General features: G+C 47.0%; 1 protein-coding gene across 1 annotated transcript in view; it reads right to left on the bottom strand.

The window, feature by feature from the left end:
• Positions 1-17,472, bottom strand: part of CLIC6 (chloride intracellular channel 6) — a 52,487-nt gene extending 35,015 nt beyond the window's left edge. Inside the window, exons 1-2 of the mRNA XM_081558852.1 lie at positions 17,310-17,472; positions 15,771-16,010 (exon numbers count right to left, since the gene is read on the bottom strand). The gene's annotated coding sequence lies outside the window, so the exon portion shown is untranslated. The remainder of the gene's footprint in view (positions 1-15,770; positions 16,011-17,309) is intronic.
• Positions 17,473-17,860: the final 388 nt, after the last annotated feature.

Genomic DNA, 17,860 nt, shown 5'->3' with positions numbered 1-17,860 from the left:
AAAAGATGCTCAACATCCCTCATCAGAGACACACGAGATCAAAACCACCATGAGATATCACCTCACACATGTTTTAGAATAGCTATTATCAAAAAGGGCTTCCCAGGTGGCACAGTGGTAAAGGATCCACCTGTCAATGCATGAGACACAAGAGACACAGGTTCGACCCCTGGGTCAGGAAGATCCCCTGGAGGAGGAAACAGCAACCCACTCCAGTATTCTTGCCTGGAAAAGTCCATGGTCAGAGGAGCCTGGCAGGCTACAGTTCAAAGGGTCGCCAAGAGTCAGACATCCCTGAGCGACTGAGCCCATACGTCACATTATCAAAAAGACAAAAAATATAACAAGCGTTGTAGAGGATGTGGAGAAAAGGGAACCCTCGTGCCCTGTAGGTGACAATGTAAGATGGAGCGGCCTTGTGGAAAACAGGACTGAAGTTCCTCAAAAAATGAAAAACAGAACTACCCCTAGATCCAGCAAATCCATCCCTGGGTATTCATCCAAAGAAAATGAAAAAACTATCTGCTGCTCACAGGTCAAAGACCAGTGGTTCCAGTTGTACCATAGTGGTCTTCTTCTCTTCTTTAACTTTTCTGCAGGGCAGAGAGAGGGCTAATAAGACAGGAAACCACCCAGTTGGCCCCCTGGACGGCGCGGTCCCTTCTCATCCCTTTTCTGCCCTCTAGTGGAGCAACAGAACAGGACCGTGAGGACAGTAACAACTAACAAAACACCTAGTGACAGAAACAAGTTTTTTCTTTAAACAAATAAATGCCTGCACAATTGATAGCACTTTCTACATGACTTTCTCTGTACACCCAACCAGTGGCTCGAGTCATCTGTCCCCAGTGGAGGGGAAGGCTTTGCTCATGGTCTGTCTGCATTGTATCAGTAAAATGTGTTCATTAGGGTCCTCAATGCATGTCATCAAGGGGATTACGCTCTATCTTAAAGCAAGGTCCTCACTCCTCCATAATCTTAGAACGTAGGGATGGTTTCATTCCTCTTCACACTTAGATTCTAAGGAATATATTTTAGATTCTAAGACTTGAAAACAGATCTGAACCCTAAATGCATCCCCAACTATCAGTTCAGTTCAGTCACTCAGTCGTGTCTAACTCTTTGCGACCCCATGGACCGCAGCACACCAGGCCTCCCTGCCCATCACCAACTCCTGGAGTTTACCCAAACTCATGTCCATTGAGTTGGTGATGCCATCCAGCCATCTCATCCTCTGTCGTCCCCTTCTCCTCCTGCCCTCAATCTTTCCCAGCATCAAGGTCTTTTCAAATGAGCTAGCTCTTCGCATCAGGTGGCCAAAGTATTGGAGTTTCAGCTTCAGCATTAGCCCTTCCAATGAATATTCAGGACTGATTTCCTTTAGGATGGACTGGTTGGATCTCCTTGCAGTCCAAGGGACTGTCAACAGTCTTCTCCAACACCAGAGTTCAAAAGCATCAATTCTTTAGCACTCAGCTTTCTTTATAGTCCAACTCTCTTTTCAACTACAGTAACAATCAGTGTCTTATTAGGTAGAGTAGGTGGGTGACCACCCTTGATCCATATAGCTTAATCACTGAAACCAGTTGCTCTTAGCTTTAAATTCTGGCCAAAGGCTAGGTTGTGTGTCGGTGTTTATGGTCACAGCGGGTGGAATCAACTCATAAGAAGTATGTGGACGAACACAATGAAACTCGCTATTTATCCTCCTATATGAACTATGCTTTAAAAACTTCAGGGCTATTTTTAATCCTTATTTAATAATATGGCCTGATACCAACTGAAGCTTTCACATAGAGACGAAAAGCCTATTTCCTTGTAAAATTCTCACAAGGAATTATTACAACAAAGGAACATCTTGTTCTGGAAAGCCAGCTTAATAATGCGCCCATTTTTCTATACCCTGGGGGTTTACGTTCTTGAATGACTGAGCGTATTCCGTTTCTTAGAGTGACTCAAAGGGGAAACGCAGGCACCAAACAGAAGACCTGGCCACATAGAGCCCTCCTGTCATCTGTACTGCCTCCCCAGACCCTCGGAACGACTCTCACCCACTCTGGACCTCTTCTCTTGGCCATCTTTTCCCCGACTCAGATTTTACCAGCTTAGGAGAGTCCTAAGTTGCATGTCCCTTAATGGCATACAATCCCATCACTTCATGGCAAATAGATGGAGAAACAGTGGAAACAGTGGCAGACTTTATTTTGGGGGACTCCAAAATCACTGCAGATGGTGACTGCAGCCATGAAATAAAAAGACGCTTGCTCCTTGGAAGAAAAGCTATGACCAACCTAGACAGCATATTAAAAAGCAGAGACGTTACTTTACCAACAAAGGTCTGTCTAGTCAAGGCTATGGTTTTTCCAGTAGTCATGTATGGATGTGAGAGTTGGACTATAAAGACAGCTGAGCGCCAAAGAATTGATGCTTTTGAACTCTGGTGTTGAGAAGACTCTTGAGAGTCCCTTGGACTGCAAGGAGGTCCAACCAGTCCATCCTAAAGGAAATCAGTCCTGAATGTTCATTGGAAGGACTAATGTTGAAATTGAAACTCCAATACTTTGGCCACCTGATGAGAAGAGCTGACTCAATTGAAAAGACCCTGACGCTGGGAAAGATTGAAGGCAGGAGGAAAAGGGGCCGACAGAGGATGAGATGGTTGGATGGCATCACTGACTCAATGGACATGAGCTTGAGTAAGCTCCAGGAGTTGGTGATGGACAGGGAGGCCTGGCGTGCTGCAGTCCATGGGGTCGCAGGGTTGGACACGACTGAACGACTGAAATGAACTGAAGTCGCATGTCCCAGTTACCAGTTGTCCAGGAATACATCACTCCACATTTAACAGCCTCAGTTGTCTGTTTTATTATATATCATGATTTGGTGAGTCAGGAATTTGGGGAAGGCTTGCCTGAATGATGCTTCTGTTCCATGTGACATTGACAAGGTCACTCAGTGGTGTTCAGCAGGTGAACCGGGTCCACTGACAGCTTCACACACTTGTGTTTTGGTAGAATGGCCAGAAGGCCATCCTCAGAAACCGTCAAATGGAGCACCTACAGGCAGCCGCTCCAGCATGCTGGCCTCAGAGTGGTCAGCAGACAAGGCAGAAGCTGTATGGCCCTTTGAAGTGAAAACCATACAGCATCATTCCCGCCATATTCTCTTGGTTACCAAGTAGTCACCAAAGTCAGGCCACATTCATAGGGAGGAGAATCGGAGCCCACTTCCCATGGTTCTGATGGGAGGTCTGGGAGGAGGGTCAAAGAATTTGCAGTCATCTTTAATTCACCACACTACCTGATTTTACCTTAAGGTCTTCCCTGTAGCTCAAACAGTAAAGGATCTGCCTGCAACGCAGGAGACACCAGTTCGATCCCTGGGTCAGGAAGATGCTCTGGAGAAGGGAATGGCAGTCCACTCCAGTATTCTTGCCTGGAGAATCCCATGGACAGAGGAGCCTGGCGGACTACAGTCCGTGGGATCGCAAAGAGTCAGATACGACTGAGCGACTAACACTACTACACCGCTACATCTGATTTCAGGGTGTGCTGAAATGCTCAAACCATTCATTTATAGATTCAGGTCTGTACTAACTTGAACCAATCTTTTTAAAAAAATTTTAGCAGGGCATAAAAGCAATGGCGTTGTTTCGTATTACCCAGTGATGAGCAGGGCACTGTACCTGCACTACTTTGTACAGCAAGGCTCACTAGCTGGAGAACGACAGTAATCTTACTTTCTTGTTGCTGCTCAAGATGCAAATAACCATAACATACTGGTTAAAAATGACACTAACCAAAAAACATCCCCCTCCATTTCTGATGTATCAATACCTCTCAGTTTTCTTTTTTTTTTATGGAAGGCAAAGATGACCTTTATTCAAATGGTAAAAAAGAATGCTTTCTACATGATGTCCAAAGATGATACGACTTTTAGGAATACATTTATCCATGAAAGACTAAAAAAAAAAAAAAACACACACACACAATAAAGGAGAGAGAGAGTTAGAAATATGTATCATAGGTGATTAATTAGCACTAAAAAGTATGCAAGAATACATTCATTGTCATTTTTTTAAACCAAGTAATTTCAAGTGGAGAATATTACAGTGACAACACAATTCTTTCAATTAAAAAAATTTAAAAAGCAAGCGTATGACTGACCACATAAACTTTTTATATTGTCAAACATTCTCACAAATATGTCTATAGACACACAAAATAACTAAATGGCAGGCATTTTTTGGAAAGAAAACAAAACCTCCATTTCTTTTTGAATAATGTAATCAAAGACAGAAATAAAAGCACTCTACTTGCCGCATACAAAGGGTTCTCACAGACAAGTTTTGATTAACAGTAGATGTCTAACACAGAGACAAATGTGTGTGTGTGTGTGTGTGCACGTGAGTGCATGCACTCAGTCACTTAGTTGTGTCCAACCCTTTGCCACCCCATGGACTGTAGCCCGCCGGGCTCCTTAGTCCATGGAATTTTCCAGGCAACAATACTGGAGCGGGTTGCCATTTCCTACTCCAGACCTCTAAGTTTTCTTAAGCATGGAATTCTCTGCTCAGAGTTAAATGACACCAAAAAGCCACCAAGTGCAACCGAAACTTCATCTTGTCCGGTAATTTATGGGAAGAGAGTTGAAGGCATCCAGCTTGGATGAAGTTCAAATGAAAGGGACAAAGTAGAGGAGAGATAAAGTCTTTCGAAGAGTCTTTGAACTCACCACATCCAAGGACCTGACAGCAAAGGAACCGGCGGGGGAAAAAGTGTTAATTGTCCTCATTTAGGGAGAAAGCCTGAAGTCTCTGGATCTCCAATCATGCCTTCAGCCAGGGTGACCTTCACAGCACAGGACAGCTGAGCTGTGCTGGAGTCTTGGCCACGCCTGTGGCCATTGTCCTAAGAGCCCCATCAGACTCCCTGGTGCGTCCCCACCTGGGATGCCTCCCTGTCCTGATTTCTTGTCCCCACAGCCCACGGTGGTTGGAGGTGGGCTAGGGAACTGGGGTGGACGTCTTCCTACTGGATATCCTCATCAGCCAAGAGCCTCACCGGCCAGAAGGCAGAATCCCACAGGTTCAAAAAAGGGAACCCAATCTCTGGCTTCCCAGAACGGCTCTAAACTTGCACGCTCTAAGTGAAAAGAGGGTATTGAGGCTAGCTCCTTAACCAGCACACACTGCTTCTCCTGGAAAAGAATAAATGGCTGCCTCTTAGACATGACAAAGAAGTGACTGTAAAAAGGGCCTATGGGGACTTCCCTGGTGGTCCAGTGGGTGCGATTTCATGCTCCCAATGCAGGGGGCGCCGAGGTTCAGTCCCTGGTTGGGGAACTGGATCCCATTCGCACGCCACACCTAAGAAGTTCACGTGCCACAGGGAGGGTCCCTTGGGCCATCGCTAAGGCCCAGTGCGGCCAAAAGAAGCAGATAAATAAAAAAGTATTTTCTAAAGGGCATATGGAGTGGCCCACCCAATTTTTTCTACATGATATAATAGCCATGTTTGTCATTCATCCGTCCACTGAGCAGAGCTGGTGGCTGAGACGGTAAAGAATCCTCCTGCAACACAGGAAACCCAGGTTCGATCCCTGGGTCGGGACGATCCCCTGGAGAAGGGCATGGCAACCCCCAGTATTCTTGCCTGGAGAATCCCATGGACCGAGGAGCCTGGCGGACTACAGTCCATGGGGTCGCAAAGGGTCGGACACAACTGAGCGACTTTCACTTTTACTTTTCAACACAAGGGCGGAGCCCTCACTGTCCGAGATCTAGAAGCCACACGTCTCCCTTCCGCTGGTCGCCACCCAGCCTGCCATCCTGCACGTCCACCTGTCCCAGCTAACTCCGGCCCCAGTGCTCTCCAGCCTCATAAAACATCCAAGTTATTTCCTCCCGGATCACTCTCTAAGGCTGAAGGCTCCAAAATAGCAGGTTCTGTGTTCATCAGTGTTCATCCGCACTGGCCTCAAGCACAGCGTTACACGGTGCATACTCATTACTCAATCTTAAATAGGCTTCTTGTTGTTGATCAGTCACTGAGTCCCTGGCCTTCACCATCTCCCGGAGTTTGCTCAAACTCATGCCCATTGAGTGGATGATGCTACCTAACCATCCTGTCCTCTGTCATCCTCGTCTCCTTTTGCTTTCAATCTTTCCCAGCATCAGTCTTTTCCAATGAGTTGGCTCTTTACTTGAGTCCAAAATACCACTTGATAGCTGGAAAGACTGAAAAGCAGCTTTTATGTTGCCCTATATCAAGACAGATTTCACACAGATGACCAAGTACAGAAGGAAAGAGAAAGAGTGAAATAGAGCCCATTAAACTAGTGAAAATGGAGAATTTTTGTTTGTTTTTTCCCTGGCTTTCAACTTTTTATTTCGTATTAGGGCATAGTCAATTAACAAATTGTGGTAGTTTCAGGTGAACAGCAAAGGAACTCAGCCATACATATATGGGTATCCCCCAAAACCCCCTCAAAAAATAGAGAAATTTTTTAATCTCATGATCATGCAGGCATATTTAAGATCAGACTTCCCTTGCAGACTAAGTATGTGCCCACACAGTCTGCATTTCTTCACAGAGCTACACTTACAGAAGCTTCAAAATTATCTTTCTAAACAATCTTTGATATCTGTGTATTTCCACCCCCTCTCTTATCTGACAGAAGCCACAGGTAGGCTTCCGCAATTCCCTGGCTCTCTGCAAACAGGATTTGTCATCCATCTCTATACATTGTGGTCAATTCTTTCAACAGATGGAATCCAAAAAAGAACATCTGGCTAGGAGACACAATCTTAGAAACAGTACTTTGATATCACTTCATCACAGATAATTATTTGTCACGAATTCATTTCAGGAGATGGCAAGATCAAAGGGATACACCTTTACATTTTCAGATGGAACAGTGTGGGTATGAAATGATGCTGCTATCTATATATTTTGAACTTTGTTTTAAACAGGAATTCTAACAATGTAGGAAAGAGTTTGATCCTGAAAGGATGTGCACTTGATAAAATGTAACCTACTAATTAAAAAGGAAGGGAGAAAGGCAAGATTTGAAATACCTAATCCTTCAGGACTTAAGAAGTTAGAGAATAAAAGGCAAAACAGAGTATTTAAACATTCCAGGAAGTGAAGTTTCTAAGAGTGCTGTCACAGCCTATGCTTTGTTTCCCCAAGTATCCATTACAAGGAATTACTAAAACAAAAAGGATAAATTACTCCAGTACAAATAGTCAAAACAGACAGAGGTCTAACTTCCTTCACATAAAAATCAGGAAGAACAAGACAAAAAGGCAATTTGAAAAATGAGCAAAGGATATAAGCAACAAAGGATAGATCACAGAAAAACAGATACTAATGGTTTTTAAATATGTAAAATTAAACTCAGTCTCATGCATACTAAAAGAAATGTGTATTAAAAATGGATCTCATTTTTCACCTCTCAGATTCAAAATGTTAGGGAACACACTGGGCGGGCAAAGATGGGGAGGCAGACACAGCACTCATGGAAGTCAGGGGAGCACTGTTTGGCATAACCTCTTTGGAGAGGAAATTTAATAATAGTTATCAGAATCTTAAATACGCACATCCTTCCTCTTAGCAATATCATTTCTAAGAATTTAGGTTCCATATATGACCGTACATCTTTGGATGGATTTTCACTACAGCATTGCTTATCACATGTGAAAGGGGAAACTATCTAAATATCCATCAGCGGCAAACTGATAGTAGAATACACCAGTTATGAGAAAAATGCAAACTGTTAACAAGAATATGAGGGAGCTACATGCACAAATGGGGAATGATTTCCAAGACACAATGTTAAGTAAAGAAAGCAAGATGCAGCCAAATGTATTTCAGTATACTACTTTTCGTGGCATCTGGTCCCATCACTTCATGGCAAATAGGTGGAGAAACAGTGGAAACAGTGTCAGACTTTATTTTGGGGGGCTCCAAAATCACTGCAGATGGTGACTGCAGCCATGAAATAAAAAGACGCTTGCTCCTTGGAAGAAAAGCTATGACCAACCCAGACAGCATATTAAAAAGCAAAAACATTACTTTGCCAACAAATGTCCGTCTAGTCAAAGCTATAGTTTTTCCAGTGGTCATATATAGATGTGAGAATTGGACTATAAAGAAAGCTGAGTGCCGAAGAATTGATGCTTTTGAACTGCGGTGTTGGAGAAGACTCTTGAGAGTCCCTTGTACAGCAAGGAGATCCAACCAGTCCATCCTAAAGGAAATCTGTCCTGAATATTCACTGAAAGGACTGATGCTGAAGCTGAAACTCCAATCCTTTGGCCACCTGATACGAAGAACTGACTCATTGGAAAAGACCCTGATGCTGGGAAAGATTGAGGGCGGGAGGAGAAGGGATGAGGATGAGATGGCTGGATGGCATCACTGACTCAATGGACATGAGTTTGAGTAAACTCCGGGAGTTGGTGATGGACAGGGAGGCCTGCCTGCTGCAGTCCATGGGGTCACAAAGAGTTAGACACGACTGAGTGACTGAACTGAACTGAACTTTTTGGGAAAAAAAAGAAAAAAAAAGGTGTGGTGTTTTAAAATGTTTTAAAAACTTCTTTGGCTTTCTCTTTAAAAAGCGGAGTTGAGGTACTTCCCTGGTGGTCCAGCAGTTTAGACTGTGCTTCCAATAAAGCGGGTGTGGATTTGACCCTTGGTTGGGGAACTAAGATCCCACATGTGGTGTGGGCAAAAAAATAGCTTCTAAAAAATAAATAAATAAAGGTAAAGTTGAATTCCACTCTCCTTGAAGGCTAGACTTAGACTACAGTATAAGACAGAAATTACAACGTGTGATTTCTCAGTTGCTGTGCTCAGTCAGTCAGTCATATTCAGCTCTTTGTGACCCCCTGGACTGTAGCCTGCCAGGATCCTCTGTCCATGGGATTTTCCCAGGCAAGAATACCGGACTGGGTCGCCATTTCCATCTCCAGGGGATCTCCCTGACCCAGGGATTGAACCTGCATCTGTTTCATCTCCTGCAATGGCTTCTGAGACAATGTCATAAAAGCCTTCCTCTCTTGGACCCGTGCTCTGGGGAGAGCCAGATGCCATGTGGTGAGGACACTAAAGCAGCACTGTGGAGAGTCCAGATGATGGGCAAGTGAACCTCTTGTCAACAGACACGTGAGTCAACCACCATGGAAGTGGATCCTCCAGCCCCAATCGGTCCTTCAGATGAGACCACAGCCCTGGCCAACATCATAGCTACAACCTCATGAAGGAGAACTACCCAGCTTAAGCCACTCTCAAGCTTCTGACACACAGAAACCTTGAATAATAAACGTTTGTTGTTTTAAGGTGCTCAGTCTTAGAGTAATATGTTACACAGCACTCAGTAACCAATGCAGTGAAGATATTCACATATATGCTTGAAAATCTGCAGAATATCTCTAGGGTTTCCCTGGTGGCTCAGAAGGTAAAGCGTCTGCCTGTAATGCAGGAGACCTGGGTTCGATCCCTGGGTTGAGAAGATCCCCTGGAGAAGGAAATGGCAACCCACTCCAGTATTCTTACCTGAAAAATCTCATGGATGGAGGAGGCTGGCAGGCTACAGTTCATGGGGTCGCAAAGAGTCGGACATGACTGAGCAACTTCACTTTCACTTTTCTAGGGATAAAACTGAAAGACTGGGCTTCAGGTATGAAAGAAGACATTTTTGATCATACTGTATCTTTTGATGTTCACGTTTTTATTATCCTAATGTATTTTTTTTAAAAGGTACATTTAACAAAAGAACCTCATAGATTCTATGAATGGCTGAATTGTGCATAAACATCTTTAACCTCTCTATTTTATTTCAACTCTTCAAAAATTTAATTTATTCCACTTTTGAAATAAAACTGAAGTAAATACTAAAATATAAGTTGAAATATTTTAGAAAATATCTCCCCCCAACTCTACCCATATACAGAGTCCACTTTATAAATCAGCACCCTGTCAGAAAAAGAGCAGAGAAAATTAATGATGGAAAAAGAGAAGCTTAGGAGATTTGAATAACCACTTCCCTGATTCTCAGAGAAAACTTTTCTTGGCTGAATATCACAGGAGCTCAGAGAATGGTTAGGGCAAAGCCAGCCTATTTTAGAAAATCTTGAAGAATTTGTGCTAGGGATTATCCAAGGGTCCCACTCTGTGTCTCCTCAAATACAATTAAGTCCATAACTCTTTAGTGACCATCACTCTACCTGCAGGTCCTCTACACGCTTGTTTTGCCTCCACTCAACACAATCCCACTTTCTCTTCCTCCCCAGGTGCCCAATTGTGTGCCAGACTACAGTGCCTTCATGGAGAAGACTGACTCTGGCCCTTCAGCAAGGGACCCTGGACTGAGCAGTGGGGAACAGAGCTTGTGTCCAGCTTCTCACTAGCCAAGGCACCTTGAACTAATCACCCATCCATCTGACTATTTACCTTCCATCACCAAGAAGAAAGCTGAGCACCAAAGAATTGATGCTTTTGAACTGTGGTGTTGGAGAAGACTCTTGAGCGTCCCTTGGACTGCAAGGAGATCCAACCAGTCCATCCTAAGGGAAATCAGTCCTGAATATTCACTGGAAGGACTGATGCTGAAGCTGAAACTCCAATCCTTTGGCCACCTGATTCGAAGAACTGACTCATTTGAAAAGACCCTGATGCTGGAAAAGATTGAAGGCAGGAGGAGAAGACAGAGGATGAGATGGTTGGATGGCATCACTGACTCAATGGACATGAGTTTGAGTAAGCTCTGGGAGTTGGTGATGGACAGGGAAGCCTGGCATGCTGCAGTCCATGGGGTTGCAAAGAGTCGGACATGACTGAGCGACTGAACTGAACCAAGAAGAACTGATGGAGGGCCTCCCACAAGCCCTCTGCCACGCCAGGTGGTGAGGACACCCCATGAATCTCACTCAAGGGCATGCATTGTGCTATGTGTGCACATGTGTGTAAAAGGTTAGCAAAGCACCTCTGTTCCCACCCCAACTAACCTTGTATGATTTCATAGACGTAATGTGTAAGGGGACAACAGAGGACGAAATGGTTGATGGCATCCATTGATGACTCAATGGACATGAGTTTGAGCAAATTCCGGGAGATAGTGAAGGACAGGGAAGCGTGGTGTGCTGCTGTCCATGAGGTCGCAAGAGTCACACAACTGAGTGACTGAACAACCACAGAATGTGTAAGGAAGTGGCATAGACACTTGGAAAACAAATGACCAAAAAATGTCATTTGGGGGGAAATTAAAGTTAGAGAAGTGCATTTTTGCTCATTTCCCTTTTGAACACAACATTCATACTTGGTTATGAAAATAGCATCTCCCTTTTAAGCTCTTCGGACACCAAACCCCCAGAGAGGTCTCAGCCTGATTGCTCCTGGAGGAAGATGCACAGAGTCTACCAGATGTTGGTCCCAACAGACACCTTTCCCACTCCCAACCCCCATTCAATGTGACAATGTTAGGATGGCTCAGTTAATTTACTTATTTATTTAGGGGGGCGGCATCTCTCAGAGACAATGCTTATTCAAAGGCCACGATTTGAGTTCTAGTTTATTGCACTCCATTTCACCTCCCTGGGAATCTAAATATAATGGCAAATACAAGTTTTCAAGCCCCTCAGTAGCTGTGTATTAGTGGTTAAATGTATGGTGTCCAAAACATAGTTTAAGAAATTTAGATTCTGGTCCCGGATTAGTCACTTGTCATATGAAGGTTCTTTTTTTATTGTCATGTGAAATTTGCTAGGAAATCCATTTTTTAGACTATCCCATCCCTGCTGTGTGTGATCAGTTGCTCAGTCGTGTCTGACTCTTTGCACCTCCCTGGACTGTATGTAGCCCGCCAGGCACCTCTGTCCATGGGATTCTCAAGGCAAGAATACTGGAGTGGGTTGCCTTTTCCTTCTCCAGGGGATCTTCCCAACCCAGGGATCAAACCTGTGTCTCCCCTGTTGCCAGGCAGATCCTTCATCAATGCGCCACCTGGGAAGACCTATCCCACCCCTGGATCCTGCCTCTAAGTATTAGAAGAACCAAACCTGTAAGCAAGACTTCCTTAGCTACTAAATCCTGTCTCTAAAGTCCTTACTTTACCCCATGGTGTTAGTATCTTGTTTGTCATTTGTTGTTACTATGTTGGTGTGTTATTATTTTGTCATCTTTCCTTTGCGAGTAAAGAGAAGAATTTTTGTTACTAAAGACATTGCAGGGTTACCCTATAATTTGATAAATAATTATCACTTCTTTGATTAAACAAAACTAAAAATTAGATGATCAGCAATTCATTTACCATACAATAATTCAAGGAGGCTTTCCAGTGGCCTGCTTTATACATTCATGGCTCTTTTACAACCAAGAATACATTCTTGCATACATACAGAATAAAACAAAATGACAAGGTAATAGAATGACGATTCTCACCAAGATAGGGAACATAAACTACCAGGTGGCTAAATTTAGAAGCACATCTTTTTATTACATTTTACCAGGTCATATGTCATTACTTTCTGATAACCAATACATATATTTGTCACCTATACATTTTCAAAATAGGAATAAATATAAAAAATTTCCCAAATAGAATGCTACTGCTGCTGCTAAGTCGCTTCAGTCGTGTCCGATTCTGTGCGACCTAATTAAATTAAAACTTTGTTTAAAAAAACAAACAAACAAAAAAAACTGTGTTTACTAGGTTGTCATGAAGGCAGTATTATCCTCCAAGAACAGCTCTGTGAATTTTACACTCCAATCATGGCATCGAAAACCCACCAAGACACATTGGCCCTGACATGAATACAAAACCCAGAAGGTCAGATGTCCACTATGGAATACAGCATCCAGATACATTGAAGCCCAAAGAAAGAACCTAGGAATGGTTAAATTTGGCAAAGAAATCCTATTCTGAACTAATTTAAAGATTCTAAATCAGGTATCACAAAATCAAGAGATAAAACAGGCTAAAGGGTTTTCGCTTGAGTTTCGCTTGGGGATTCTTTTGTGTTTCAAGACAATGATTAGAAGCATGAGAAGAAAGTGAGCTGCCTTAACAATCCCATGGGACACATCCTAAGTGACCCTCAGAAGCTGCATCAGGCAGTAGTTGCTGCAAAACTGGTTTCACTGTTTGGAGGTCCCTTTGTTACTTTAACAAAAGGAAAAGAACTGAGTACCCTTCCAATCATCGGAGTCAAGCATTCTGGGTAAGCCATCCATGACATGCCCCCTTGCCTCTGCCTACACAAACTACTCTAAGCAGAATCTGAGAAAACAACTTGTTTTTATTTTTCATAATATTCTTTTCCCCCAGAGAATGGAAGTAATTGGGTATCTAGAGGTATTCTCCCTAAAATAAAACAAAATGGCAGGAATGGAATGGATAATCAATAAAAGTTGATCAGAACTAGTAGATGTAACAAGAATTCACACTTAGACCAGGCTTATTTCAAGTCAGGTACTGTTCTAAGTAGAATCTTATCTTGAATCCCCACAACCTCATAGACTAAGTACTATTGTTGTTCCTGTTTTATCAATAAGCCACAAAGGCACAGAAAGGCTAAGTAACTTGCCCAAGGTCGCACAGCAAGAAAGAAGCAAAGCCAGGATATGGCCCCAACTCACTGGCTCTAAAGTCTGTGCTACTGATCGTTACAATATATCACCTCCTACAGGCAGCCACTGGTTCACACACACCATCCATTACCAGACCTGTGCTCCACAATGGAGATAGCATACAGAGGGTAGTGTGAGTGGAGCTTCGACAGAGGGGAACGCAAACCAAATCGGGGTTGGGAGAGTCACCCTGGAGGAGACGATGGCCAAACTGAATCTTGGACACAAGCAAATAACCAGGCAGGGGAGGGAGAGAGGGATGAAGGGGAAGAAACTTGATTCAGGTAGAGCACATGGAAAATTTCAAGGCGGATAAGAATGTGGTTCTCCCAAGGACCAGTAAGTAGTTTAATTTGGCAGCATTTGGTACCAAAAGGCGGGAGTGAGGGGGCACCCAGGCAATGCCAAGGAGACAGGAATCACATCCCAGAGAGCCTTGTGATCTGGCTAAGGAGTGGGTATTTATCTGCCATAAACAACTGAGGAATTTTATACTAGGAAACAAAATGATCAGATCTTTTCTTCCTTAGCTCACTGGCTATGATGAAGGGCTAGATTGGAGAAAACCAAGGATGGAAGCAGAGTCCAGTTAGCAAACTGTGTTTCCAAGCTGTAACAAAACTGGTATCCTACAGCCCAGCAACCAGATCCAAGGGGAAATTTCTTAAACCAAGAAGCGGAGCTGGGACACACACAGCAGCGCCATGTTCAGATTCCCCCTCCCCTAACTCCCCTGAAGTCTTAGTGTTCCAGGGACCCTCCATGGGGTTTGTACCCTCAGATTATGTCCCAATACATGATCTGAAAATGTCTCAGCATCGTAAAAATTGCTCTGAACAAAACAGTGAAGAAACACAAGCCTGTTCTTCCCAAACTCTCTTGCCACTCAAAGAATTCTTGAAATTCTGATCTTAATCATGTTGGGAACGTTTTTTTTCCTTATTTCCTTTTTTTTTCTTTTTTTCCAGTTATTAAAATTTGCTTACATTTCTCTCAAGGATGTTGAGTCATAACTGGCCTCTATAAGCCTGGAAATATTTTGCAAGGATTATGATTTAACATACAATGCACATTCTTGACCTTATTATCTGCTGCTTTCCTGGTCTGGCCAAAGGTCTTTGGGAAGAGCTTTTTCAACAAAGACCTGCCTCTGAGCTGCTCCTGAACCTTGGTCATTATTTGTGATGCCTCATAGGAATCCCCATTTAAACTCAAAACTACCTCACTTGTATCTCTACAGCATCTTTGTCCTCTTTGACTCTTTGAAGTAAGGCTGAAAATAAGACAAAGAAGCAGACGGTGGTTATCAGCATATTGTGTGCTTCCAACAAAAAATGCTAAAATGTTCCATTAATACTACCATATAAAAATAAACTTCCATTTTCCTCCCAAACATACGTTATTGATTCTCCCAAAATGAAAGAGGTTTTGGGAGTTGAAAATTTGGGCCAGCTCTGAGCCTCTGAGATTTGAGTCCTAGTATACAGTTTCACCACAACCTATCTGTTAGCATTTTTTCACTTTAAGTATCAGGGTTTCCTTTGGCAGAAATTGTTCTGAACATCAGTAGGGTTTTTCGGGGTTTTGCTTTTGTTCTGTAAATTCTTTGAGAACCTCCAGACTAGAAGGGCCAGTTAGGATTTTCAGGACAAAGGCCAATGGGATGCTGGACTCACCTCCTACCACCCCCATCCCAACCTCTTTGTTTCCAAACCCTCAATTCTTCCCAGTCACATTCCTTTGGATTTCCCTGGCTTGGTGGAAAAAAATTCCGCCTGCCAAAGCAGGAGACGTGGGTTCGATCCTTGGGTGTGGAAGATCCCCCGGAGAAGGAAATAGCAACCCACTCCAGGATTCTTGCCTGGGACATCCCATGGACAGAGGACCCTGGAGGGCTAGAGTCCATGGGGTCGCAAAGAGTCGGACACGACTGAGTGACTTAACAACAACCACGCTCCTTTAATTCTTTTCGCTGAAACCCAAGCTGTCCCGCCTGGCTCCCGGGGACAGAGGGCTCGGTGACCATCGGGCGCCGAGACCATGACACCTGCGCGTCCCTCTGGGATCAGTTCTGAAAAGACACGACTGAGGGTTGTGGGAGGGGGCGTCCCGGGAGTCGCGGGAAGCCAGGTTTACCTTCACGAAGAGGGTGATGTCGTGGTCCTGCCCCGGGGACCCCTCCTCGGACGGCTCGCCGTCCTGGCCGCCGTTCTCGGGCACCGTCCCGTCGCTGTGTTCAGCGCTGCGCTCGTCCGACAGGTGGTTGCTCAGCTTTGCCTGGGGCTCCCCGACCTCCGCCGGCCGGGCCGCATCGCCGTCCGCGGTGCAGTCGGGGGGCTCCTCCTCGCCCCCGGCCGTGGCCTCCTCGCCTGGCCCCTGGTGACCCCGCTCCGCTCTCATCTCTTCGGCCTCCTCCGCCTGCCCCGGGGGCCCACCCTGGTCCGCATCCTCGCCGGCCTCTGCCCTCGCGTCCCCTGGAGCCGCTTCCCCCGACTCCCCTCCCTCGGGGTCGCCCGTCTCCTCCGCTGCACCCCGAGGTCCCCCCGCAAGCTCCCCGGGGGTGCACCCCGCGCTCTCCGCCGCTGGGGCCTCAATCGCCTCCGCCTGGGACTGAGGGCTGCCGTCCCCTCCGTCCCGGGGCTCACCCTCGGCGCCCTGCGCGCCTGCCGTCGGCACCCCGACATCCGTGCTGGCCCCCCCTGGCCCCCCGACATCTGTGCTATCCGCCACCGATTCCTCTGCTCCAACGCTCTCCCCCGCCGGCCCCTCGGCTACCACGCTTTCCCCCACTGACTCCGGGGCGTCCACGCTGTTCCCCACCGACTCCGGGGCGTCCACGCGGGCCCCCACCGACCCCTCGGCGTCCACGCTGTTCCCCATCGACTCCGGGGCGTCCACGCGGGACCCTGCAGGCCCCTCGTCGTCCACGCGCGCCCCGGACGCCCCAGACGCGCTGCTGGCCGGCTCCCCCGGCCCCCTCCCCGCCTCTTCCTTCGCGTTCAGGGCCGCGGGATCCCCGCGCCCCACCTGAGCTTGCCCGGGCTCCTCGCTCTGCGCGCCTGGCCCGGGGCTCGCCTCCTCCTTCGGCTCCGCGCCGCTCGCCGGCCGCTCTCCCTCGCGGGCGTCCTCCCCTGCCTCGGCCTGGCCCTGCGCCCCGCTCGCGCCCCGCGTCTCGACTCCCGGGCCGCCGCCGGCGCCCGGCTCCAGCCCGCCCACTCGCCCTTCGGCTGGCCCCGGGCCTTCTCCTTCGGGGCCCGCGGCCGTCGCGGCTGCGCCCGCCCCGTCGCCCCCCGGCGCCTCCGCGGGGCCCTCTCTCGCCTCCTCTCGCTGAGCCTTCGGGCCGGCGGCCTCCGGCTCGCCGGGTTTCTCCACCTGAAGCGCTGGACCCCCGGACGGGCTCCGGGGACGCGGGGCGCCCCCCTCCAGCTCCGCGACCTCGGCCATGGCCGCAGATCCCTGTCTTGGACCGGAGACCCTTCCTGGACTCTGCTGAGGAGCCGGCTAGCGCCGGGCGAAGGGCACGGCGCAGGGGATCGCTGCGCCCCCTCGGAGAGGACCCTCCTGCTCTGGGCTCTGGCGGCGCCTGGGCGGTGCGCTGGCCGCGCGGGGCGAAATCCTCTCTCCCCAAGACGCCGCGCCCCTTCCCCCGGGCTTAAGCTCTCTGGGTTCTCTCACCGCTCCTGTTTCTCCCTGGTTCCGCGTCTGCTTCCCACCTGGACCCCTAATTCCGACCTTGGTTCCCTGGAAAGGCGCCCACGGGGGTGCAGTGCGCTGCTGGGAAAGGGCCACTTAGCGCCTGCACCCGTGGAGGTGCCTGCTAGGCGTTCAGAGGTTGACCAGGAGTTCCCGGTGCCACTTCCATCCCCCAGGCCTTGGGCGGGGTTTGCATCCCCTCGGCTCCCGCTACATGGGTGGCCTGAGAGCCTGGCCAATGACAGCCTTTCTTGCGGCCCTTGTGGATTTCAGTGACAAGATCCTGATCCTGCCGGCTGCTTGGGAGCTTTCTGGAACAGCTTCAAGTTCCAGAGCCATTAAATCACCCCCAGACGCGCAAACACCTAATCCCCACTTTCCCAGTAGTCAAGTGTTAAACTTGAGCAGCTGCACGAGTGCAGGTGCCCCTGTAATGCGTCAGTGCCCACGAGCAAGGTGGATACAAGAAGGAAGGCAAGGCGGCACCCCTTCCTTCAATTTCTGCAGGGCCCTACTGAGAAGTTCCAGAGCCC

This window comes from Giraffa tippelskirchi, chromosome 2, assembly GCF_054371585.1.
Source record: "Giraffa tippelskirchi isolate mGirTip1 chromosome 2, T2T-mGirTip1v1.2.pri, whole genome shotgun sequence".
Taxonomy (NCBI): domain Eukaryota; kingdom Metazoa; phylum Chordata; class Mammalia; order Artiodactyla; family Giraffidae; genus Giraffa; species Giraffa tippelskirchi.
Note: the sequence above shows the minus strand (reverse complement) of the source record. Positions and strands in the feature narration are given on the sequence as shown.